We start from the raw sequence: 27,041 nt of genomic DNA on the forward strand, positions 1-27,041 counted from the left end.
ACAATGATGAAATGCTTAACAGACTTTTGTTAATTATTTTATTCTTTTTTTTGCTCATTCGATTCATTATAATTTAGGTTTTAATTGTATTGTTAGGTTTTGTGTTCAATCAAAAATAATTAAAATGTATGCACTTTTCTTAATTAAAAAGTCTAAATTTCAATAATTCACATTTTAACAAGCCTATTCTAAAATCGGAGAAGGGGATTTTTTCCCAGAAGGATCTATTTATCATCTCATTCTCCTAAATAGTTTTATTTAAAATTATACCCCTTTGAGGTTTTCCAGTGCTAATCAGTGGTAGGCACTACATTCATGTCTTTGGCTTAAGGGTCTGACTCAAGTCTGGTAGCTTCTGATTGAGCCTGAATCAAGATGGATTATTTGCTGAATCAGTCAAGTGTTCTGAACTGAATTTTATGATCACTGCGGGGCTAAAATGTAACTAATTATGAACCCCTACCCCCATTTAAAACCTCATCAATCAGCCAAAAGATGTGCGTGGAATCACAGTTACAACTAAAGGTACTAATATTATGCCACAGTCAACAATTTTTTTGTTAAGTTTAGCAGGAAGATTTTATTTTATTTAAAGGTATAATATGTCCTACAATTTCCTGTGATTCCTAGACTGATTGGAGTTTATCATGCGCTTCTCTTAGAAGAGGTACTCCTGAACATAAGCAAAAGTGCTGAAAGAATATTGAATAATTAGGTTGCAAAAAGGGTCGATTATAGTGGATGTAGAGTAGCTTAGCTCAATTTTTAATGAAAGCTATCAGGCATTCATTATATTTGAAACAAACATCAGATTTATGAACATCTCCTTGTTAACCAAATTGCATCTTGAAGAGAAAGGCACATGGAGAAAAAAGCAATCAGGGACCTCACTTTCAGTCTCAAACATAGAAATTCATTTAATAGTTTGCCAAATAAGAAACAAACCCAGAGACAGGATGTTAAGACCTTTTCCTTCCTCTTTCTTTCTCTTGCCATTTGCCCTAGTAGTCAAAACAGCTCATAGGTGTAAAGAGATGACACTATAGCCAACATTCCCAGATGTGTTCAGAGTAGGTGGCATTGTTAAATCAACCCCCAAGTCTGCAGTGACCTATGGCAAACTCATAATATAGGCAAGACCTTGTGTCAGCAGAGGCTTCTTCAAAGCAGATGGTATTCATTGGTGACAGGAAGCTCTGCAATTGCACAAGCATTGACAAACAGGGATTTGACATGCTGAGCAATTCTAAATCTTTATCAATTCAGACTGAATGTGCTCTTAGCACAGTGTATGGGGGGATTTCACATCAGTGATGTTCTTCTGCTGGTCACTATTTGACCCCCATCCAGACATGACATCAGGCGATTTATGCTTGTCTTCTCAACCTCCTGCTGCCCCAGAGAGCAAGTAGCTCTCTGAAATGTACTGATCTTTTGCAATCTTAAAGAAATATATCTAAAAAATGTATGAAACAAATGTTCCAGTTCTGAAGTGCGAACACATTTATTTATATTCTTGTATTCCCTCTTTGTGTTATGTTAGAAGTGAATAATGTTTTGGTAGCTGTAGGGGTTATTGCACAGTTTTGGAAGCTCTGAGGATCCTAGTGGGTGGTATGAAGATGCAGATTAAGAGATGTCAATTCATATATATTTACTTTGTTTTCTTTATTTTAATCTTACATGATAGTTTTGGTTTGTTTAGTCTCAAAATGTGTGGCAGTTACTTTTGTTGATTGTGATATATGTGCCTCCCGAAAGCCACAAAAATGAGTTTTGGTCCTTTTTAAGAACTATATTATTCCATCTTTTTGTGTTACTGTATGAGTACCAATATATTCTACAAAAATATATTAAAAATACATCAATAGGGTTTTTGTAAATAATGAGGGAGGAAGGAAAAACCCTGAGTCTAAATCTGACCATCAAAATACATATACTGAGTAAATGCTTGCTCTGATAAAAACTATATATTGCTAATTAATGACAGGAAAATATGATTCCCCCCCCTTCTAAAAATACTATAAATTATCACAATCCGGTACAACAGTAGAACAACAACAACAACAACAACAATAACAACAACAAATGTCAACTTTGTTAACAAAAGCCTGGCTTTGGATAAAAGTACCCAAAATATCCAAATTGATTGAAATGTCTTTACTTTAAATGTTAAGTGGAGGAAAACTGTTTGGAACTAGATCAGATCAAGGCAGGTTCCAGCTACACTGCCCTTCACTTAAAATCCTAAACATGATATTATTGTTGCAGGAATCCTTATGTCTTGCACATGTCTCTGATCTTTATGTCAAGAACTTGCAAATAAATGTAATTTTAAAGTAACAATAATGAATGTATAGCTCAGAAAGAATAATCAACTGGTATGTCAGACTTCCCAGTTGTACAGCCAGATATATTGGATCATGCTGGTCACTATCCCAAACCAGTATCACAAAGATTGGGAAAGGTTAATGGATACTATTCAGGTTTTTAAAAAAATCAAATTGCCATTTTGAATTATTAAGGGGATAATTCACAAAATCACAAATGCACATTGCCATAATTTTGCTGGTTCTTCATTATGATATGTCAAGATACAGGACACATTGAAATAAATCTGTCAGAAACAGATCATGCCAGACTAATCTTATTTCATCCTTCGATAATGTGACAAAATTAGTGGACCAGAGGAATGCCGTCGATATAGTTTACTTGGACTTTAGTAAGGCATTTGATAAGGTAGACCATAACTTACTACTAGATAAAGTAGAAGAATGTGGATTAGACAGTATCACCACCAGATGGATTCGTAAATGGCTGACCAACCGTACTCAACGTGTAGTCCTCAATGGAACTGCATCTTCATGCAGGGAAGTATGCAGTGGAGTATCCCAAGGCTCTATTTTGGGCCCAGCACTCTTTAACATCTTCATCAATGATTTGGATGAGGGAATAAATCGGGAACTCATCAAATTTGCAGATGACACCAAGCTGGCAGGAATAGCCAATACTCCAGAAGATAGGCTAAAGATACAGAAGGATCTTGACAAACTTGAACATTGGGTACTAGCTAATAAAATGAAATTCAATGGTGAAAAGAGTAAGGTTCTACATTTAGGCAACAAAAATGAAATGTACAGGTACAGTATAGGTGGTACCTTGCTCAATAGTAGTAACTGTGAGAGGGAACTTGGAGTCCTAGTGGACAACCATTTAAATATGAGCCAGCAGTGTGCAGCAGCTGCCAAAAAAAGCCAACACAGTTCTAGGCTGCATTAACAGAGGGAGAGAATCAAGATCATGTGAAATGTTAATACTACTTTATAATGCCTTGGTAAGGCCATACGTGGAATACTGCATTCAGTTTTGGTCACCATGATGTAGAAAACATGTGGAGACTCTAGAAAGAGTGCAGAGAAGAGCAACAAAGATGATCAGAGAACTGGAGACTAAAACATATGAAGAACGGTTGCAGGAATTGGGTATGTTTAGTTTAATGAAAAGAAGGACTAGGGGAGACATGATAGCAGTGTTCCAATATCTCAGGGGTTGCCACAAAGAAGAGGGAGTCAAACTATTTTCCAAGGCACCTGAGGGTAGAACAAGAAGCAATGGGTGGAAACTAATCAAGGAGAGAAGCAACTTAGAACTGAGGAGAAATTTCCTGACAGTTAGAACAATTAATTAATGGAACAGCTTGCCTCCAGAAGTTGTGAATGCCCCAACACTGGAAGTCTTTAAGAAGATGTTGGATAGCCATTTGTCTGAAATGGTATAGGGTTTCCTGCCTAGGTAGGGGGTTGGACTAGAAGACCTCCAAGGTCCCTTCCAACTCTGCTATTGTATTGTATTGTTTTAAATACCATAGACATATTTAGAAGAATTATTATATGCAGAAACAGCAGTGTTGACCCATCATGGTAAGCATGACCGCTTATGCTTTTTACTACTCTTTTGTCAACTTTTTTTAAATCTCAAAGAATTTTTTAAATCTGTCATAACTGTTTGATTGGCACTTATTTATTTCCTCAAAAGCCACCTCTGACCACGCATGGTTGTCAACCTTTATATAATTTATGTATCCATGGTGCAGTACATTTATAGAGTAGCTAGTTATCTATTATTTAGGTTGATGTGTGTGTGTCCAAAAATAAAGAGACAAATTCTCCAGAGCAAGGAAGTAGAACTGAAGGGATTTTTGTAATCACCTAGTTCCTATTTCAAGTGTAAATAAATAAATAAAAACCATTAGCCTAGATTTCTAAGTTTTAAAATAAAAGGAAAAACATTAATATCTACCAATACAAAAATAAATTTTATACATAAAGAGGTGAGAATAGACAAGGAATGAGGGAACTAATCAGATAGTCGAATCTGTCGTTTTTCATTGATCCCCATCTTAGCTTAGTACAGTATTATTATTTTTTTACATTCAGTGCATTATATTTTTCTGATACTTTTTATGCTCAACTCTTTCCTGAAAAGCATAAATAAATAAATAAATAAATAAATAAATAAATAATAAATAAATAAATAAATAAATAATGGGATTGTTGTTTTTAGATTTCATTCTTTTTTTGCCTGCAATGTTTTAACAATGAGGTAGAGATATTCCTATTCTATTTTTATCATAGGCTTCCTTCCTCCTTTTTATAGCTTTTTTAAAAAATATTTTTAAAAATTCATTAGCTTTTCCCCCTTAGGATTATTTTTGCATAACACTCTGTATTCTCATTAATCATTTCTCTTGGAAAAGAAAAACTGTTCTTTTTATTTTTTTAATGCTTACTTAATGTGTTTACTTAATGCATTAATAGGTTGCTTAAATGTGTTTCCTAAAACCTACAAACGTGCATGTCTTTTATGCACAAAAATCCTGTCATACATATTTATTTATACAGTATTATGTTTTGTTTTATATATATATAAATTATATATATATATATATATATATATATATATATATATATATATATATATATATATATATATATATATATATATATATATATATATATATAATATATATATATATAAACCTTTAAGTTAGTTCATTTAATTTCTTGCAAGAAAGTCTGAAAAAGTTACCTCTTTTTGTCTATTTTACTACCAGGAATCCATACTGGAGAATTATTTAGTCCTATTGATTATGAAGTCCCATTGATTACAATGAACTCATTGTAAATCTGTATTGACTGGGCTAAGACAGACTCTCAGAATGAACTAGCTATGGGACAAACTTTTAGTTGTAAAGCTATTTTTGATTAAATTTAGAGCTCATAGATTTCTTTCTGCTTCCTTTTCTTTTATTTCCTTCTATTTGATTTTTCCTGTAAAATGCTCAGATAATTTCTAAACATTTTCATCAATTATTTTTTGGACCAACCCTCTGTTTTGATTCTCCTGAATTGTATATTTTGGAGAATCGAATCTGAGTCAGTCACCGGGACTTTATTCTTCCAAGCTTTCGGACTCATGCTGGACCCCATCTTCAGGGAACTTCTCTCCAAAATGTGTGCACTAGGCTGCTCTGTGTATTTAAAATAGAAATGTATGAGCAATTAAAAGGGGCACCCTTTTATTTGTTTATACATTTTATCAGGTGCTTCTGATAGTGGAATCCCCAGTATAGGAATCATTGCAGAAACAGTCCTCTGTGAACTAGAACACAGTGCAGTCAAAACTACATACCTAAATTTTGGCACCGCTATGTAGATGACACATTTGTCATCATCAAAAAGAATGTGCTATAAGACTTTCACACCCCATTGAGCTCCATCTTCTGGGACATACATTTCACAGTGGAGGAAGAAATAACTAGACAATTGCTATTTTTAGACTGTCTTATCAACAGACAAGAAGATGGAAGCCTAGAAAACTAAGGGTTTTGCAAGGCTATCCGCATTCTATGCATTCTGAGTTTCAACAGTAATCATCCACTGGAACCTAAAAAAGTTGTGTCCAAAAAATTGTGTCATTACATAGCAGGGTGAGAACCCACTGCAGTACCAAGCAAGCAAAACAGCTGGAGTGCTGGTACCTATGTGAACAATTCAGGCAGAATGGGTACCCACAAACTTTTATGACAAGATGCCTGCACAACAGGAAGGGGACACAAAGGAAGAAAGAAGATACATGACCAAATAAATGGCACCCCATGCCATATACCAAAAACATTTTGGAAACAGTAGAACACAATTTCTGAGATCTGCAAATGGGCATTGTCCACCACACAGATGCTACCATATGAGGACAAAACATGAATTACAAAGATTGCTTGGAGGTAAGAGAAATGTTTCCCTGAATGGACAGTTCCCTGTGATATGTAGGACAGACAAGGAGGAAGCTAACCATCAGATTGCAAACACAAAATTAAGTGGTTAGATGAGATCATCCAAACTCATTGGTGAGCATGCATTCAATTTTGCAGTTACTAAGATTGTTGACTGAGCAGGGACAAAAATAGCCAGAGAAATGATTGAAGCCTGGGAAATGGGCCCCTTGTCAGTCAACAGGAGTCCTGATTTACCACCAGCTTACCAGGTACTTGGGAGCTGAGGGCATGGCAGTACAAGGAAACAACAATGACTTAATAGCCAGCCATCAAGACCCCAATTAATAACTAAAAACCACATAAAACTCCACATAAAAACTATGCATAGTATAGAATAGCCCAGTGCATAGATTTTGGAAAGAGAGAAGTTCCCTGACGATGGGCCCCAACACAAGTCCGAAGGCTTGGAAGAATAAACCTCTGGTCCCGGTGACCGACTCAGTTTGGATTATAGCACTAGCAATAGCAGTTAGACTTTCAGCCCTCTCTAAGCGGTTTACAGAGTCAGCATATTGCCCCCACAGTCTGGGTCCTCATTTCACCCACCTCGGAAGGATGGAAGGCTGAGTCAACCTTGAGCCAATGAGATTAGAACCGCTGAACTGCAGATAACAGTCAGCTGAAGTGGCCTGCAGTACTGCACCCTAACCACTGCGCCACCTCGGCTCTTCATTATCCTGGGTCATTTCTATTTGTCCTCATTCTACATTTTGGATCCATTATGTGATAATTATAGATATAAGCCACTTGATCTTATGTTTCAGTGGAAATTGTCCATCTCTGATGCTTAATATAAACTCTGCTTTATGTTTTCTCCAAGATTAATTTATTATAGTGTATCTTTATTTTTCTCTAGATAATCGGGAGAGTGCCATTATCTCATTAACCTGGCTTTTGACTTTATTTGATTTAATTTCAATAAAACTTTCAAGGGTTTCACACCTCTAAATGCCTATTCTGGTGAAAAGAAAACTTCAGTTTCACTAGCTGCGCCTTCTCTTCTGATTGCAATATATACAGATCTCTCTCCTATTTACTCATTTTATTCCTTTCTTGAACAATGAAGTTAAACATTTTAAGTTTTCTACTCCCTCTACCTCATTTATTTGACTTATATATATTTAGCATTAACCGCCTATCCCCAATTTAAAAATGCCCAAATGTTTTGGAATTTCTTGGAGGAAATTGCTGAAAGGGTTAAATTGCAGCAGGAACCCAGTTTCTCCATCTCTAAAGTGCTAAAGTTGAACTTCAAGTTTCTAATCAAAAGTTGAAACCAGATGAGAAAGAAATGCCAAGATTAATATGAAAAGTATGTTACAGAAAGATCAAATGAAGGAAAAAACTGAAAATGTTTTCAATTGAGCAGCGTGTTTCTTCTACAGCCTATTTATGTAAAAGCAAGCTTGCATGAGTGCCTTTCACACACAGGTGGCAATCAATTCCACTTTGAGGAGTGGGACAGCCCTTACATAGACATTAGATTATGGTATTAATACTTTTAACTCTTTCCCCACCCCAAACTTCCTAGATTTCCCTTGATATGGTGTGGCAGAAACAGATGTTCTTAAGATTATTTTTATTTTTCTGCAGCATGAAAACCTGTGTATTTATTTATAATATTTGTGACCCACTTTTTTATCATTAACAATGATTCCAAAAGTAAAATTCAAAAATCAGTACAGATAGTCCTTGACTTACAACAGTTCATTTAGTGACCAAAGTTACAATGCCTCTGGAAAAAACCGACTTATGACTGTTATTCACACTTAAGACAGTTACAACATCCCCATGATTATGTGATTAAAATTCAGAGGCTTGGTAACTGATTCGTATTTATGATTGTTGGAATGTCCCGGGTCATATGGTCCCCTTTGTAAGCAAAGTTAATGAGGAAGCCAGATTCACTTAACAACTGTGTTATTATCTTTATATTTGTAATAATTCCCTTAACAACAGTAGCAAGAAAGGTCATAAAATGGGGAAAAACTCACTTAACAACTATCTCTCTTAGCAATAGAGATTCTGGGCTGAGATTGTGGTTGTAAATTGAAGATTACCTGTAAAAGAAAAATAAAATCCCATAAAAATCTAAGAACAACAGCTAAATGAATGGAATAGCAAGTGAAGCAGTACCACTAATATGAACAAAAGTCTGGATGAACAAGTAAGTCTTCAATAGACACCAGAACCTTCTAAGAGCCTGAGCAGTGGAAAGATATCCATAAATAGAGAGCTATTACAGAGAGGTATGGACTCACTATACCAGTAATGGCAAACCTTTTTTGCCTCAGCTGCCGAAAGCCGTTCCTAAACTTCTGGTTTGTGCATTGGGTTGTTTTTCGCCCTCTGAAAACGCGGCTGTTTTTTGCCTGTGAAAAATGGCCGAAAATAAAGGCAGAAATTAGCTAGCCAGCACGCACATGCGCGCTGGAGCTGACAAGACAATGCCTCATGTGCCCTAAGAAATGGCTCTGCATGCCATAGGTTCGCCATCATGGCACTATACTGTAGCTATACCAATGGGTAAAACCATAGGTAGTACACCACACCCTGGCTAATGTCCTTGCATGGGTTGGTGCTAGTCAGAAAGGCAGTCAATTTTAGATCTGAACTCATTCATAGCTGTAATCACTAGCATCTGTGTCTTGAATTAGACAACTTTCAGAAAGGGGGTTAAGTGATCCCACTTAGCTGCCTCCCTTAGAAGTCTAGTAGCTGTATTCTACATTTTTCAAAGATAGTTCTATGAAGAATCAATATATAAAATCTCTATGTAGTAGAAGTTTTGTGGACAAAGTACTATCATTCTGTACAGTATTAAGAGGTATTAATGCATTAATATGTTTCTACCACTCAAGAGTTCAAATTGATAAGGACGGTCAATATTATGCCCAATCTACAAATGACAGAAGAAAATTCTAGAATGACTAGCTACACTGAGTTGATATAGCAATAGCACTTAGACTTGTATACCACATAGAGCCTTCTCTAAGTGGTTTACAGAGTCAGCATATTGGCCCCAACAAACTGGGTCCTCATTTTATTGACCTTGGAAGGATGGAAGGATGGAAGGCAGCAGGCAGTCAGCAGAAGTAGCCTGCAGTACTGCATTCTAACTACTTTGCCACCACAGCTCTGGTATGCATGAATGGCTTGTGTGAAGATGAGAGTGTGTTTTTTAATTAGGAAAATAAACAATAAAACTCATAAACTACATTTATGCTGAATTTCTGATTAAAAAATAAGTTACACTGGAAGTGCTGTAGTGACTTCAGTACCTTCAGAGTGTCAATAATTGTGAAGGAAAAAAGTAATTACTAATATATGAATATTCCTTGAACCCATATGGCATACAAGAACAATATACAAAACTATTGCCTTTCAAAATCCTATTGTTTGGAAAGTTGAGAGCTACTATATTTTGTATTTATATTTTGTTATATATATATATATATATATATATATATATATATATATATATATATATATATATATATATATATATATATATATATATATGAGAGAGAGAGAGTGAGAGAGAGAGGGAGAGAGAGAGAGAGAGAGATAATAACACATACACCAAAATCAAACTACTGCTATCATAGAATAAAGTAGCAAGAACACAAGATCACTATATAGTAACAAAAAGCCCTAAAATAATTGACTTGAATATGTGGTCAGAGATATGTTTGAAAAATAAAATACGAGATAGGCTGTCATATCAGATTCACTACACCACTGAAATGACATTTCTTCAGTCTTATGTAAGATGAATACTGGAACTGATGCATAACTGAACCTTACATGCTAGAAAATATTTGACTCCATACTGGTGAACATACTGTAATTCCTATCATCTAGCAATATCTGAATCTATGTAAATACAAGAAAACCAAATCAATTCTGGACCAAGACAGAATACTTGAGTGGAAAGAAAGCGTCACCAATTGCTATTTATTATATGGCGAGGTTATCTTTATGTATTAGGCAGAGTGGTAAAACAATGACAGTCAACATGGAAGGCTCCTTTCCTACTGAATTTTTTTCCCCAAAATAAGACCATGAAGTCATGAAATGTACAGATAAATGTTCAGAGAAGGAAATAGAAAACTCTTTTAACCAAATGGTACATTTTTTTCCAATGATTTGAAATTTGTAATTAGAAATTCACAAGCCACCGGGAAGCTAGCCATGGTTAAATTGTGAAAAAGAAATAGGTTAGGCTTTCTAGATGCCAGAATGAACTTTTGCTGATCTTCTCCGAGAGTTTCCAGAACTCAGTGGCTAAGACACTGAGCTTGTCGATCAGAAAGATTGGCAGTTCCGCTGTTTGAATCCCTAGTACTGAGTAATGGAGTGTGCTCCTGTTACTTGCCCCAGCTTCTGTCAACCTAGCAGTTTGAAAGCATGTAAAAATGCAAGTAGAAAAATAGGAACTACTTTGGTGGGAAGGTAACAGCATTCCGTGCGCCTTTGGCATTTAGTCATGCCAGCCACATGACCACAGAGACAATGTCTTTGAACAGTGCTGGCTCTTTGACTTTGAAACACAAATTAGCACCACCTCCTAGATTTGGGAACGACTAGCACATATGTGTGAAGGAACCTTTACCATATCTTAATTCCCTTTACAAAATACCTTTTATCTGCTGCTGTGCAATGACAAGGCAAGATTTCACAGAAGAAAGTCAGCAAAGAGTCTTGTTCCTAAACTTCAAAACTATGCACAACATAGTGTCTCTAAGTATAATTTATGACACTAACTAATGAAATGTGGGCTCCTTAAAAGATTAAAATAAAGTTCTGACTAATGACATAATAATGCTGTGCTCATCTACAATGTTTTGTTGATCTGATATTTTGTAAGTGGTAATAACTTTTGCCCTACCCTGGATGTATTAGACATGAATAATCATATTTATAGATAAATGAGGTGAGCATTATCCAAGCCAACTCACATTTTTAAAAGGATTCCAACTATTCATTCTTTAGTGGTCTCACTCACTTTTCATCTCTATTACTTTATGATTAAACTGAAGTGGGAAGGAACAATGATTCAAGTTACAGTACTAGAACACTTTTAATGTGGAATGCCTAATTATATAGCTCCAGTAATTTACAAGAAGCCTACAAGTAATTTAGGAATGGAGAATCTGCTTCATATGCAAAGGTCCCAGGCTCCTCTCTAGATTCTTGTCTGAAAACCTGGGGAGTTACTGCCAGTAGTCAATGATGACAAGTCCCTATCTTGGTATATGACAGATTACTTTGTTCCTATGCCAGGATAATTTATTATGCCCATATTGCAGATCAGAGACAAAGCAAAAAGATACAATTAAAGCCACCTAGTAAGTTCTTAGAATATGTGAGATTTAAAGACATTTCCTGAAGCACATTTCACCTTAGCTATTAAATTACAGCATTTTTCAGAATTAAAAATAGCACAGAAAGAAAGCATGAACATTGTCTGACCCCTGATTAATATTCACCCCCCTCTCTGGTCAGCTTTTGGAGTTCAGATCTATTTCTCATGTTATTATGGTTGGTTACACAGTCATCCAGATGTTTGCACTGGATTTAGCATTTTTATCTAGCTATCAAATTCTATCTATCTCAACGACTTGAGATAGGCAGATATGGATGTTTGATGGTCTTAAAAATATTATCACAGAATTTGAAGCCCATATAATGGTTCAAGGCAACTGAGTGGCTGTAATATATCCCTTGTAACTTTTCTAATCATTACTCCATCATTAATTATAAAGCATTTCCAAGCAGATGACTTTTGTCACCATTAAATTAATTAACTCTATATATTTTATACCCCCAATATGATGCCAATGTTATACTGATCCCTGTGATCTCCTACACACAGGCTTATGAAACTGGCAACCACGTGCCAGATATGTCACACACAGGCCATGCCTACCCCAGCTCTGCCAAGGCAAAGAAACATTGCAATATGTCACAATCCGGCCCATGACACAATCAAGATTGATACCCATGTCTACAGTATTTAGGCTGTACTGAGGACAAGCAGACTTTGTGGTAGTAGTGTATTACACAAAAGAAGCTGTAAAATCTATATGCCTGAAACGTCTCCACTTTAGCATAGTACTATATGGATGAAGCAAACATTACAGCCTAAATACTACTTGAGAGACCGCCTGCTGCCAATTACCTCCCAAAGACCTATTAGATCCCACAGATTAGGCCTCCTCTGAATTCCATCCGCCGGCCAATGCCGATTGGTGACCACCCGGAGGAGGGCCTTCTCTGTGGCTGCTCCGGCCCTCTGGAACGAGCTCCCCGTGGAGATCCAGACCCTCACCACCCTTCAGGCTTTCCGCAAAGCCGTTAAAACCTGCCTGTTCCGGCAGGCCTGGGGCTGATGAGTTCCCATCCCCACTCGAATTGTGTGGCTGTTGATTGCTTTTAAATTGTCTTGTATTTTGTTCGCTTGTCCTTGTTTTTTGTTGTACTATCCCCTCCCCGTGGTTTGTTAGCCACCCTGAGTCCCTCCGGGAATAGGGCGGCATAAAAGTGAAATAAACCTATAACCTAAACCTATAACCTTAAGCATGTATTTTTACATTGCTGCAGTTTTAATTCTTATTTTTTCTTTGCTTCTAAGATTAAATAAAAAATGAGCAATAAAATAAAAAAATTAACTAGGTAAATGGCATTAAGAAGTGTGTTTATTGGATAAAGATTCCTTCTCTGAGGGAGTTGGCAATTCAAAATGTGAAAACTATATAAATAAATTATTAAAAAAACCTTGTAGCTTCTCATGCAGTAGCTGTTCATTGTTTAGCAAGCATTCTGTAGCATTTGACCAAATTGGCAGGAATTCCACTTTTCTACCAGTTCCTGAAATTCTGATCAAAAGCAGATTTGTTTTTTTTGTCACCACCTGACCAGCAGATTTTGCTCATGCGGTTCTGAGCCCATAAAGAGATGTTGCCATATGAAGAATGCTCTCCTACATTCACCTTCATTATCAAAGCCACATGTCCAGTTTCACTGAAAACTGCCCTGCTCTTCCATCTGGCACAACTTTTACCATTAGCAACCTTTTCTCAATTCAGGGGGAAAAAAAAGAACTTTCCATTTTGGAAACTCCTTAGCCATGAGGTTTCCTGCTGATTTATTTCAAGTTCTTTCATTGACCTAGTTAGTCATACTGTGTAATTCAGATGATGAATATCTGATAGCCCAGACATTTGAGTCATAGCTTACCTTATTGCTCATGTAATAACAGGCTGGTGCTCTTAGATGCTTGACTTGAACTTGATGCAAATAAATGGCTATGCTAGCCATATAAAAAACACCTCTTCCTTGTTCAGAGTGTGTGTTAGAAAGTGGTGCAGTAGTTTTCTTCAACTATGCTGTCTTGAACTCTGCTAGTTTATTTATTTATAATTTAAATTTGTAGATCTTTATCTATCTATCTATCTATCTATCTATCTATCTATCTATCTATCTATCTATCTATCTATCATCTATCCCTCCCCATCTCCATGCAAGACTCTGGGTGGCACAAAAATAATTAAACACTGTATAAAAAACCACAAACCAATACAATAAGTAAAAATATTAAGATGATATAAAATCATATACAGTTACTTTGTGTAGGATGGATGGCCATATAAAATTGACAAATAAAACAAAATGTATAGCCAAAATAATAATCTCCATACATGACAGTCAATGTAACCTCTGCATTAGCTGTACTGTACTCCCAGGTCACCACATTATAGGCAAAACTATGCTTTTAAGACCTGTTTTCAAAGACTCTCATATGACGCTATATGAAAAGCATGTGTTAGCTTCCCCCTGATTTTTGCATTGCTTGAAGTCACCCAAACAGTAATTCTAGTAGCTGGAAAGTGTAGAGGAAGTTTTTCAGGCAGCTATTGGACATTCATGCCATAGAAGGAAGATCATTCTTAGTTAGACAAAGTCAGGTGCTTCTTCCTATTGCCCCTTCCAGTTACTAGAACTGGTGAGGTTATAAGATAACAACAGGTATCTTATGCTTCTGGGTGGGGAGGAACCTCCATGAGACAAAGTGACTTCCTTGCACAGGTTTGCTGTTGAGAGCCTTTGAAATTGAATGCATATGGCTCCATTATAGTTGGATTTGAGGTGAATTTTAAAGATTTGTTGCAATCTGCAAATGGTTAATAGGTTTTTATATTCTATCATACTATTAGTTTCTCTTTTACTACATCTGTGTTGGCTTTATTACTCATATATTTATTTATGGGCTGTGTATTTCACCTCTCTTTCATGATCTCAAGGTAGCATGTGCAATATTTTTTCTTCCGTTTTTTCCCCACAGCAACTCTGTGAAAACAGAGGTTGAGTTGAATTTACTAACTCCTTTGTGACTGAGGATGAACCATTCAGTTGTTTCTCTCCTGTTTGGGCCAACCGGTAGCGGCGGCTGTGGGAAACTCCACCTACCCCCATTCCCAACGTAATGCATGATCTTCTGAGCTTGAGCACCCTCACATTTGCAAAGTGGTAGGGAAGGTAAGTGAATCCCATCACTGTGATGAACCTATGTACAAAATGGTTTTTTTAAGTGATTCTACTTAGAACTGGTGTTTCAAACTCACTTTCCCCTACCTATTAAAAGAGTAAGTTTTAAAAATGCAGATGTAATTCCATGACATACAAATCTGTGGATAAGTCTCCTGTCTTGAATTGTCTCTTTTATAAGGAGATGATTTCACATTTCTGGATGGGATAGTATTATGTAAATGATGGTTTACACAGATCAAACATTTCACAAATATTCAGCTCTCCTGGCCAGCATTAGACATATCTATTCTGGTGTCCATTATATGACAATGGGTGGATGAAAGATAGATATTTTTTAAAAATTGTAAGATTAAAAAATGCAATGAGGTGTTTTCTATATTACTATTGTGGCCACGGTGCCAGATTTCTACATTTTGGATAAATCATTTGCTAGTCTGTTCATATCCTTCCATTCAGTGACAGCCACTGCACACTGATTTTTACAGGAATAAAGTTTTCATTTTCACGCTACTCTTTCTTCAAAGTTCACTGCTGATAAAGTGGAAGACATTGTTTGCAATATAGATTAACACAATTCATCACTTTGAAATACCCTGGGCTTTAGATTACTTCACTTCATTGTAAAAATAAATACCAGAAATTTTAGATTGACCTTTGACTCAGAAATGAAGTGGATTTAAACACAAGAGAATAAACAATGAGGAGGCCACAGCCATTTCAGCAGCAACGATTCTGCCTGACACCTCTTCCTATTTAAGCATTGGCACTTGATTGGACATGATGGTGGGCCCCTTATTCCTTTTTCAGAACAAAAAGGAATAAAAATCGTTAACATCATGCTAAACTATATTTAGCAGTATTAAGCGTCAACCAGCAATCTGATTTCTGTGGCCGTCGTGATCTTGATACTGAAAAACATATTCCTTTTTGTTCTCTTTTTTCTGGTGGTTCTGTATGAAATATGCATTTAGGAAATACATTTACTTATTCAGAGAAATTTTAAGAGATTTTTTTTCTTTAATTGGATATAAAGAAATGTTATTACATGATGCAGATTTGATGGATTTTTTTTGTAAAAAGCAAGAGGTAGCAAGTACCTGAAAATAAAATACAAATGCTTACTTTTAAAATCAAATGAGTTAAATCTACCTACATTTTAGAATAGAATAGAATAGATCCTTTATTGGCCAAGTGTGATTGGACACACAAGGAATTTGTCTTTGGTGTATATGTTCTAAGTATACATAAAGAAAAATAAAATAGAATACATTCCTCAAGAATCATAAGATACAACAAGTGATAGTCATAGGTTACTAATGAGCAATAAAATTATACTAGGAAACAAATAAAACAATATAAATTTTAAAGTTACAAGCAACATGTTTAGAGTCATAAGTGGGAAGAGATAGGTACTAGGAAGTAAGAGAAGAATAATAGTAATACAGTCTTAGTAGATAATTTGACAGTGTTGTGGGGATTAGTTATTTAGTAAAGTGATGGCATTCAGGAAAAAAAAACTGTCCTTGTGTCTAGTTGTTCTGGTGTGCAGTGCCCTATTGCATCGTTTTGGGGGTAGAAGTTGAAACAATTATGTCCAGGATGTGAGGGGTCAGTAGATATTTTCAAGATACGTTGAGAGCAGTGGTGGATTTCAAATTTGTTTAGAACCTCTTCTGTAGATGTGGCCTGCTTTGTGGGAGTGGCTTGCCAGCCATGTGACTGGGTGGGGGTGGCTTGCCAGCCATGTGACTGGGTGGGTGAGGCCAACTTGTAAAATGTGGTGAACCTCACTTAACAATGCTCTTGCTTAGCAACCAAAATGTTGGCTCAGAAACGCTGGCATTTGGAGCACACAAGTCACACAAGCTGTCAAGTTACAAGACCTTTGCACCCCTAACCCTTTAGAAAAAAACACAGGAGTGTTCAAACTTGACAGCTTTAAGACTTGTGGACTTCAACTCCCAGAATTCCTCCTCTCGCTCTTCATCTTGATGATGTGCAGACGGGCGGGGGGAGGGAGCTGGAACCGGTTCTAAATGGCACTGTAGATTTGTGGAACCTCTTCTATTGAAGAGGTCAGAACTGGCAGGAACTTACCCCTGGTTGAGAGGTACTCAGTCTGATGATTTGATCATCAAAATGATTTTCTGTAAAATAATATTATTCAAATATGAAAAAAGAAGTTATGTGGTATGGTGCTTAAGGCATTAGGCTACATACTGGAAGAACATATGTTCTAGTCCCACCTAAGGCTCAAAGCCTGCTGGGTGATCTTGAGCCAGTCAACTTCTCTCAGCCCTAGGAAGGCGGCAATGACAAATTAGTTCTGAAAAGGAATGGGACTTGTATAAGCAGTCTCTGGCAATTGGCATGATTGAACAGAAGAAAAAAGAAGGCAAGGCTAACATAGATAGAGGTGGAGATGAAAAGGGAAATGCCTAGATAACTTCACACTGATTTTCATAATATGTTACTGCAGAGAAAAATCAGAAATTATTTTAAATTAAAAGATAGAAAAACCAAGAAAAAGTGAGAAATACATTACACATATATTTTGCAATTCCTGAAAAAATTATACTGGGGTTCTGGAAAGATAGATGAATATTACCATGAAAGAACTGTAACACATGAACATTGACTCACTTCAGTTCCACTGCTTAACTGATCATCACACCATAACTAAACTGGAGTCTGTATATCATTTTGAGCACACTATTATATATGCAATCTATTCGTTTATTTCTAAGTGCTGTCTCAACCTTACCAGGAAAGGATTTCCAGATGTAAAGTTCCTAAGACTATCAACACATTTCTTGTGTTTTTGGTGTACTATTTGGCAGGTTACATTTTAATGCCTACCCTGTGAAAAAGCAGGGAGTGGGCAACATATGTGCTATTGCTACATATGTTTTGTATGGATGTGCTTACTTTATTACAAGTGGCAATCAAGTCAAGCTGAGCTTTGTACTTGTTTTGTAAAGAAATAAAACTGATGCCAATCAAGATGTATGGTAAATAGGCACACATGCTATATCAAGTTTACTATAAATCCAGTTCTTTTTAAGCAGAAGGTCATTAACTTAAAGCAATGCCTTCTCAATGGAAAATGAAGATGAGAGCCACTTCATTGCAGTGATGGATTTTCATTTTTTTACTACTGGTTCGCTCACATGTGACTCTTTTGTGCATGTGTCCGGGTGAGTAGGATGAGTCTCCCACCACCGCCACTAAAGGTTCGCCTGATCCGGTCCAAACCGGGAGCAACCAACCTCTGCTCCATTGTTTTGAATACTATAAATATTCCCTGAATGTATTAAATGCTATAAATCTATTTATAGTTATATTTCCTATGTCTTAACATGCTATCTTCTTCAGAGAGGGATATTTAAGTACAAATAAATTTATACTTTATATTTGTTTAAATTTATATTTAAACAAATATAAATAATCATGACTTTTAAAATTCTTATTTCGCAAAAATACTTCAGAAGCACAGCATATCTTTGAACATAGAACAATTAAAAATAGGACTTAACTATGGATGGATAAGAAGGAAAAAAGGGAATTATAGGAAAAAATACCACATTTTTTTCTCCATGAAAAACATTTAGATTTGAATCCCAGTCATACCTAAAAATAGGATATTTTTTCCCGTCCAAATAGAATAAAAGCCAGCTCTTCCTCACAAGCTTTTCCTCCTGAAATAGATACCAGATGGAAAGATTATATTGCAATACAGGGTCCTCCTTCTACCCAACAGGTCTCTAAGAACTCAGAAGTAGAGTATACTGTTTATATTTAATTTAATGTATTAGTTTCAGGATTTTTTTTTTTAAAAAAATTCAACTTCAGATATCTAAGCAATGAAAATAATGTGAGCACAATATCCAAGGTCAAAACACTAGAAAGTGCTCAGTATTTAACAAATAAGAAGAATAGCATATGAGTCTGAGATTTACCTAGGTTAATACTCCTATATTAATCCTAGTAAGACATAGTTGTAATTTGTTTATTGCTGTGTATTATTGGTTCCAGTGTTATCTTGTTAACTATTCATGCCTATAGAAGATGACCAGACTGAGCCCACGGGAGATATCAAAGGCATAATCAATTTTAATTCCCTTCCTTACCATAAGAGAATTAGCTGCTTCACAGTGCTTTACTGCCCTCTCTAAGTGGTTTATAGAGTCAGCATATTGCGCCCAACAATTTGGGTTCTCATTTTTACTGACCTTGGAAGGATGGAAGGCTTAGTCAACCTTGAGCCAGTGAGATTTGAACTGCTAAACTGCAGCTAGCAGTCAGCTGAAGTAGCTTGAAGTGATGCACTCTAATCAGTGTATCACCTCGGCTCTCCATTAATTAATTCCAGCCCACCTTGATTCCATTGACTCTTAGCTACCACCAATTTGTGTTGACCATTTTAGTTCAAATTCTTGTAAAGAGCATTAGCATACAATAAACCTATTTTCATTTGAACTGTCTTGAGTACTATTTCCCATGCTTGACATTACCCTTGAAACAGCATGTTTGTGGTTTGGAGTCCTTCTAGATTTGTGGCAATTGATTTATGGATGAGTGGAGACTGTGGCCCTGAAGTTCTTTTGTCTATCTTTGGTTGCAGTGCCAAGAAGACCTCATAATAGTAATTCATGAGATTGCATCTGAAAATTTATGAACATATACATAAAATAATATTTAAATTATATTGGCCTTCACTGCATTTGTTTAGAAAAGTAAAAATGGCATTTTGTTGGAGATGTAATAAGGATAAAGTTTCTTTAAATCACATGTTTTTAACAATGTCTTATGCTAACGAAGTTTGGGGAGAATGTACTGGATTATATAAATATATTTGTACAACAAAAGCTACTTTTTTCAAATGATAATATTTGTTGACTTATATATAGTACCTAGTACTTGGATATAGTCTTCCAGAACCTGTTGAATACTGAGCTACTTTGGAGAACTTTCAGTGAATGAAAGGATGTTCAGTATTGTTTGATTCATTTATGGTAGGGATTTATTCTGTAATTTTCATTTTATCAGGCACTGAATGTAATGCCTTTGTTTTATTTACTTTAAATTACACAATTACTGACAGTCTCAGTGATTGCAATAGTTAAAAATGTAATTAAGTGATTGATTGATCGATCAATCAATGAATAAATAATGGAACCAGAACAACAACAAAAAAAGAGCCGAGGTGGCACAGTGGTTAGAGTGCAGTACTGCAGGCCACTTCAGCTGACTGCTATCTGCAGTTCGGCGGTTCAAATCTCACCGGCTCAAGGTTGACTCAGCCTTCCATCCTTCCAAGGTAGGCGAAATGAGGACCCAGACTGTGGGGGCAATATGCTGACTCTGTAAACCGCTTAGAGAGGGCTGAAAGCCCTATGAAGCAGTATATAAGTCTAACTGCTAGAAGGAACTTGAATATTTATTTGGACTTTAAGAGCAATTATAAAGACTATACAGTCTGGGTTATTAAACTGAGGACACTGCATTTGTTTTTCTTTCAGTGTGCTGGCAAAAGACAGTCCAAACAAAGCCAAATGTGAATATACATAAATATTGCAACTTGTTAAAAAGTTAACAGAGAAATGTGTAATGGGAATTCCTCCAGTAATAGAACAGGGGAAAAACAGTTTGCATTAATTTTGTTCTGAAATATAAGCATGAACAGGAATTCAGTTTCTCCGTGACAGATTTTTTAAAAGCAGGACTGGCTTTAACACCATGCAAACTAAATCTGTGAATCGGCTCTTCATCTTTTATCTTGCTCCAGAAATCATGGTATTACTTAAAAGTCAAAATTGTGACAAATCTTCATTTTGCTTTTTGCTCTAGAAATAACTTGGAAGAACCTGGTAGCTGCATCACAAAGTTGAAGGCAAGAATGATTATAGTTAATTTTCCAAAGACCAGAAGCCAATAGCAGAGTATTGTCTGCACTGGAGAAAGATATTAGGTGTATTGTAGATGGAAGCTTGATTCCTTGCATTTGGCTATCCATATAGGTCATTCATTCATGTCTTCAAATTCTTCATGTGGCTCCATTTCTAAAAAACTTTGATCTTTAAATCAAAAATTGGAGCTCTTACTATTGTATCTTGTAAAAGCCATGATGATGTCACAAGTGCCATGATGTCACTGCACAACTGGTATAAATTATAAACTTTAATTTGCATTAATTGCTTCAGAAAACACACAATTAGTATCATTTTTGTGCTGTGCACATTTTTGTGGGCATGACACCAATTGAACCTCTAAATAATTGCCTTGCTTAATAGTAAAAATTCTGGTCTCAATTGTGGTTGTCAAAGATTACTTGTATTGGCAAAATTTTCCATACTTTTTTGAGGTCTTCCATGAAACTGTCAAAATCTAATGAGATTCTATTATTTACCCAGGATAGTTTGTGAAATGACAATTGGAGCTTGCACGCCATCTCTTTGTATGCCACAAGGTATGTACAAAAAGGATAGGACTTTTGCTGCAATGTTATGATGCTGTCTCCTTCTTCTCCTTCTGTAGATGTCACCCTATGCCAGCCGTCTTGAAACATAATTTGGAGTGTTGGAATATTTCTTGGACTTCAGCATAAACCTGCAATTGCTCAGTGTCTGGTCTAGTTTATTTTCCTTCATTGAATTAGGTAAAGGTAAAAGTAAAGGTTCCCCTCACACATATTGCGACTCTAGGGGGTGATGCTCATCTCCATTTCAAAGCCGAAGATCCAGCGCTGTCCGAAGATGTATTTGTGGTCCTGTGGCCGGCATGAGTATATGCAGAATGCTGTTACCTCCCACCAAAGGCAGTCCCTATTTTTCTACTTTCATTTTTACATGCTTTCAGAACTGCTAGGTTGGCAAAAGCTGGGACAAGTAATGGAGCTCATTCCGTTATGCTAGGGATTTGAACTGCTGAACTGCTGACCTTTCTGATCGACAAGGTCAGCATCTTAGCCACTCAGCTACTGTGTCCCTGTTTCATTGAATTACATAACAATATTTTTTTCTCATTTATGTGCACCAGGATCATGAAAAAAGCAACAAAACCATTCCTAATTGTTGTTAACTTTGCAACACAGTACTGCATTGATCTTCATTACTGCATTTTTAAACTTAATGACCAATTCCTAGTGGGTTTAGGGAATCCCCCGCCTCCCATGACAATTAGCTTGGGTTTTATTCACCTTTCCCAGAACAATTCTGCAGAATTTAAGCAAAGAGTTTAATTTAAATCTTCAAATATAAGGAAGATCTATGCACCTCTGGCTTCGGTGCTGGAAAACTACTTCATCTTTTACATTTCTTCCTTAGGAGACTTCCTTGCTCAAAGCAATTGGTGCTACAATGATACTAATCTTAAGACATTGGTCAAACAATAAAATATAATCAGTAATAGCATAACTTGAATTTACTAATCATGGATAACGTTATATTGTATGAATAACTGAGTGGTGGATCGCCCAAACTAGTTTGATTCTTTTGTTCACAGAGGAAACAGATAACAAATAAGCACACAAGAAAAAATCAAATACTTGAGACAATGATATTCTGATCTTGATACAAAAATATGTTTTTCCAGGTACACAGCTTTGATGTAGAACAGGGCTGTCAAATTTGATTTCATTGAGGGCTGCTTAAGGCTTGTGTTTGAGCTTGGAGGCCCGGGGTGGGAATGGCCAGCTTGACATCATTCATGTTGGGGGCACTTGTGGTGGGAAAGTATTAAGGCAAGACTTCCCTCAGACCATCACTCACTCTCATTATAATCTCCTTCCTTCCTTCCTTCCTTCCTTCCTTCCCTCCCTCCCTCCCTCCATCTTCATACTCCTTTCTTCTTCCTTCCCTCTTTCCTTATTTTCCTTCCTTGCTCTCTTCCCATCTTTCCTTCTTTTTCTTTGCCTTTCTGTTTCCCTTTCTCCTTTCCTGTCCCTTCTTGCATGCTCAAATGCAAAAGGGGAAACATTTCTCATTTGTTTTGTTTTTAGTTGTTTTGCTAGTCCTCTGCCAGTATTTTTGCTGGCAGAAGGCTGCAAGAGGCCATCAAAGCTGAAAACAGGGCCTGGGGTGGGGGACAACACATAGCCCTCCTGAGCTCTGTTTTCACTGACAGAGGCACAGTGGGCCAGTCCTTTGTTGTTTCCAGGGTGGCCCCATGGGCCAGATCTAAGCACCCTGTGGACTGAATCCTTCCCATGGGCTTCGAGTTTGACACCCTTTATGTAGAAGACTTTCGGCTCCTAAGAAAACTAGACCATTCTGAAAAGATAGTAGCTGAGATTCAGTGAACTTTGAAGGAAAAAAAAAGACAAGGGTATTTTGCAGCATAAATACTGTTCTCTTTTTATGGTCTAAACAGAGAAAGAGCAACTTGGCAATGCTAGATTTTACTCTTGTGTCTTTTGCTAAATTGATGTGGCAACCACAGAGTGTGTAATCTGCTTTTTATGCTTAAGATTTACGAAATGATGATATGGCATTCTAAGTACAACAGCAGAGATTTGTGTATTAAAATAACTTACAACTCATCCCTCACATTCATTTAGCCACCCTGGAGACTGTGAATGGACAAGGCAAATGATTTCCCCTCCACCAAAGTGACTATACTATTTCCTGTGTTGCCTAAAAGTTTGTGTACAGTTTTGAGCAATTGCTCTCTTGACTAAAACTGCAGAGGATGGCATGCAACCATATTGTGAAATGTTCTCTTAGCCCATCGAATACCTAGGCTACCACTGATTCATAGACATGATAATTGAATTATATTGATAATTGTCAGATATAGAAAACATTTTAATCATTTGCAAACTTGCAGTATTTTGAGCAACCAAAATAATAGGATAATCTGATGCTGTAGGTAATTGAAGTGGGCTAGTAAACAAATTTGAAACTGTATTAGCATGCAATAGATTGATTTGTTTGATTATATCCAGGGAATAGGATTCAAGAAATCTCTGCTGGAAGGTATCTGATGCAATACTTCTCTAGATAATTTGTCCCATTGTCATATTGTTGTTAACAATGCAAATATAAAAAAATAATCCTAACATTCAGATGGAATTTGCCTTCCTGTAACTTCAATCCATTATTTTATGTCCAGTTCTTCACTATAATAGAGAACAGGTGTTGGTTTTCTTACTCTGTATTGCTTCCTTTCAGGTGCTAAAATATCCCATCAGTCTTTTCTTCTCAAGGATAAATATTTCCAGATCTCTTTTTGTAGGATTTCATTTTTTGTCCCTGAATCCTCTGAATTGCCTTCTTTGAATTTATTCCAGTTAGACAGATTTCTCTCTTAAAGTTTGAAATTGTTTACAGCACCACTTTTAATATTTGTTTCATTTCCGTAGCCACCCCTCTCAACCCAGTAACTCAGGGTGGCGAACAATTCTAAAACAATTAAAGCAGTTAAAAACAATACAAAATAAATACATGCAGCAGTGAAGAAAATTATCATAATAGTTGTTATTTATTTAATACATTTAATTGATGTGGAAACCTCTAGCCCTTTTGTGGAAACCTCTAGCCCTTTAACTCTTTTATTCTATTCGTTGTTCCTTTTACTTATTGCTTTCAGTTTATTATAAAACAGTTTGTTTTGAAGTTCAAAACAAACATTTCGTTAGATGGTTATTTTTCCCAATTTCTGCTTATTTCCATTTCATCAACTTAGACTTCTGTATTGATGTATATTCAAAAACATAATACACTTCTTGTTTATCACTGGATATGCAGCAATAGACATTAATAACAGTATTGCTTTCATTTGCTCCTTATTTTAATCTCGACACTTTCTACAGCACTATTATACTTATTCAATTGGATTCCAGACCAGCAAAATAACTCCTACAAACTTTCTATTTCATCTTTTCCTTCTGAAAAAATAGCATCATTTGATTGCTATATACCAGTCACAAGTCACCAAAATATGCTCCCTTATACCTAATTAGTATCTTTATCTCCCATTATTAGAACTCATGCTGTATGTACTTGTTACTCATAATATAATGTACCTTAACATATAGACAACAAAGATCCAGGGGTGAAATGCTACCAGTTTGGGCCGTTTTTTTCCGAACAAGTAGTAAAAAATGCTACAGGTTCACCTGAACCGATAGTAAAAATATGCTAGAAATCACGCAGCACAGCTGATTGTAACAACTTAAAAAAAACCTTTTTAAAGCATTTTTTTTACTACTGGTTCAGGTGAACTGGTAGTTCGGACAATCAACTGTGCACCAATCAGATGTGCCGTGTGATTTATATTTGCTAGAAAGCAGGAAATCCTGCTTTCTAGCAAATATAAATTGTGCAGCACAGCTGTTCCCCCCCTCGCTTTTCTACTTACCTTTGCAGACTCAGAAAAGGCTTCTTAATCCACTGCGCATGAAGCGAACTAGTAATGAAGCGAACTGGTAGCAGACTTCAGAGCATTTCACCCCTGCAAAGATCATTAAACGTAAAGTTTTTTCCTGATTTTTCACTGACCGAATTGAGACTATTCGTTTTAGCTCCTTCTAAAGACATATATCTTAAACTGAATCCTTATTTCAAGGTTTCATTTTCAGCCTCAACCAAACTCCTTGTTGAAGCCTGTCATGTTTATCTGATCAGCCCTTGTGAGTTGCAATTTACTTTGCTGCAGCTGTTATCCAGGTAATTTAAACTGTAATCTCAGGAATTAAACATCTTCTGTTAGTACTATGCTCAAGGTAGTTTTCTATCTCCAAAGTGTTTTGCTTTCCCAATCCTCTTTCATGCACTAGAATGATGGAAAACAACAGCACTTTATCTCTAGGTTCTTCCTGTACTTTCGGAATCCATGGTTGTACCTGCTCTAGACAATAACATTTGCCCTTACGCATAACTAATTGTCAGTGGACTTGAAAAGCCTTTTTTTAAAAAAACAACGTTTTATTGTTTTAATTAAACAAAAACACAAAAAAATAATCATCCTTTGTTACATTGTGTATAAAGCATGTTGATTGGTTACAAATACATTTCGTGCATTTCTTCCACAATCATTACATATACTTCATTCAAATTGAATTGTACATTTTAAATCAAATTTTTTAATGTATTTTACTATCACTGTACCACAATTCTCATTTAATTACCATTATTTAAACGTGTTTTTATCTGAAATCATTTGTATTTAACCACCTACTGGCATTCGTTCGCAATTTCAATAAACCTCCAATAATATTACACCTTTATAACATATTCTGAAACAAAATCAGTTAATAAGATATCTAAGCATTCCCCCCTTTTTCTCCCAACACACAATTTAAAGCTTATATCCAATTTGCTTTTATTAATACAACACATACATATATATATCATTAAACATTATCCATCAACATTTCCTTATTATTGTAATTAACTGAAAATTATTTACTATTTATATTACCTCTCCTCTCATCAGGCCCAAAAGAAATTATACCTTTATAGCAATCTCTAGACAAGAATTTATTAATAAAATTTATAGGTCTTTTCCCTAAGTCCCAATTTACAATTTATATCTAAGTTACTTTTACCAATTAAGGTTGTCATTTCATTATTATTATCATAGTTAATTATATGTTAACGAATGAACATTTAATAACAATCTAAAACAATCTACAAAATACTAACATTCCTACTTATTAATCACAAAAATATCTATTAACATTTCCTTGTTATTATTGTGGTTAATACAAAATTATTACTATTTATATCACATCTCCTCTCTTCAGACCCAAAGACATTATACCTTTATAACAAGATCTAAACAAAAAATTATTAATAAAATTTATAGGTCTTTTCATCAAGTCCCAATTACAATTTATAACCAAGTTACTTATACTAATTGGGATTGTCATTTCATTATTGTTGTTAATTATATGTTAACGAATAAACATTCAATGATAATCTAAAACAATCTACAAAATACTAAAATCCCTACTTATTAATTACCAAAATTAACTAACTTTTTATCATCAACTTTCATTATCAACCTGTATCCTTCCAATGGCAAAACAATCTTGTCTCTCTTACCAGTTGTTGTGTCAATTCTCTTTTCAGCTCCTTTATAAAGTTTTATAAACTTCTCTATGCAATTTATTGCTTAAAAGATCTCTCAAATAGTCTCGTTGCCCTTGAAT

This window comes from Thamnophis elegans, chromosome 5 (assembly GCF_009769535.1).
Source record: "Thamnophis elegans isolate rThaEle1 chromosome 5, rThaEle1.pri, whole genome shotgun sequence".
NCBI classification, from domain to species: Eukaryota; Metazoa; Chordata; class Lepidosauria; order Squamata; family Colubridae; genus Thamnophis; species Thamnophis elegans.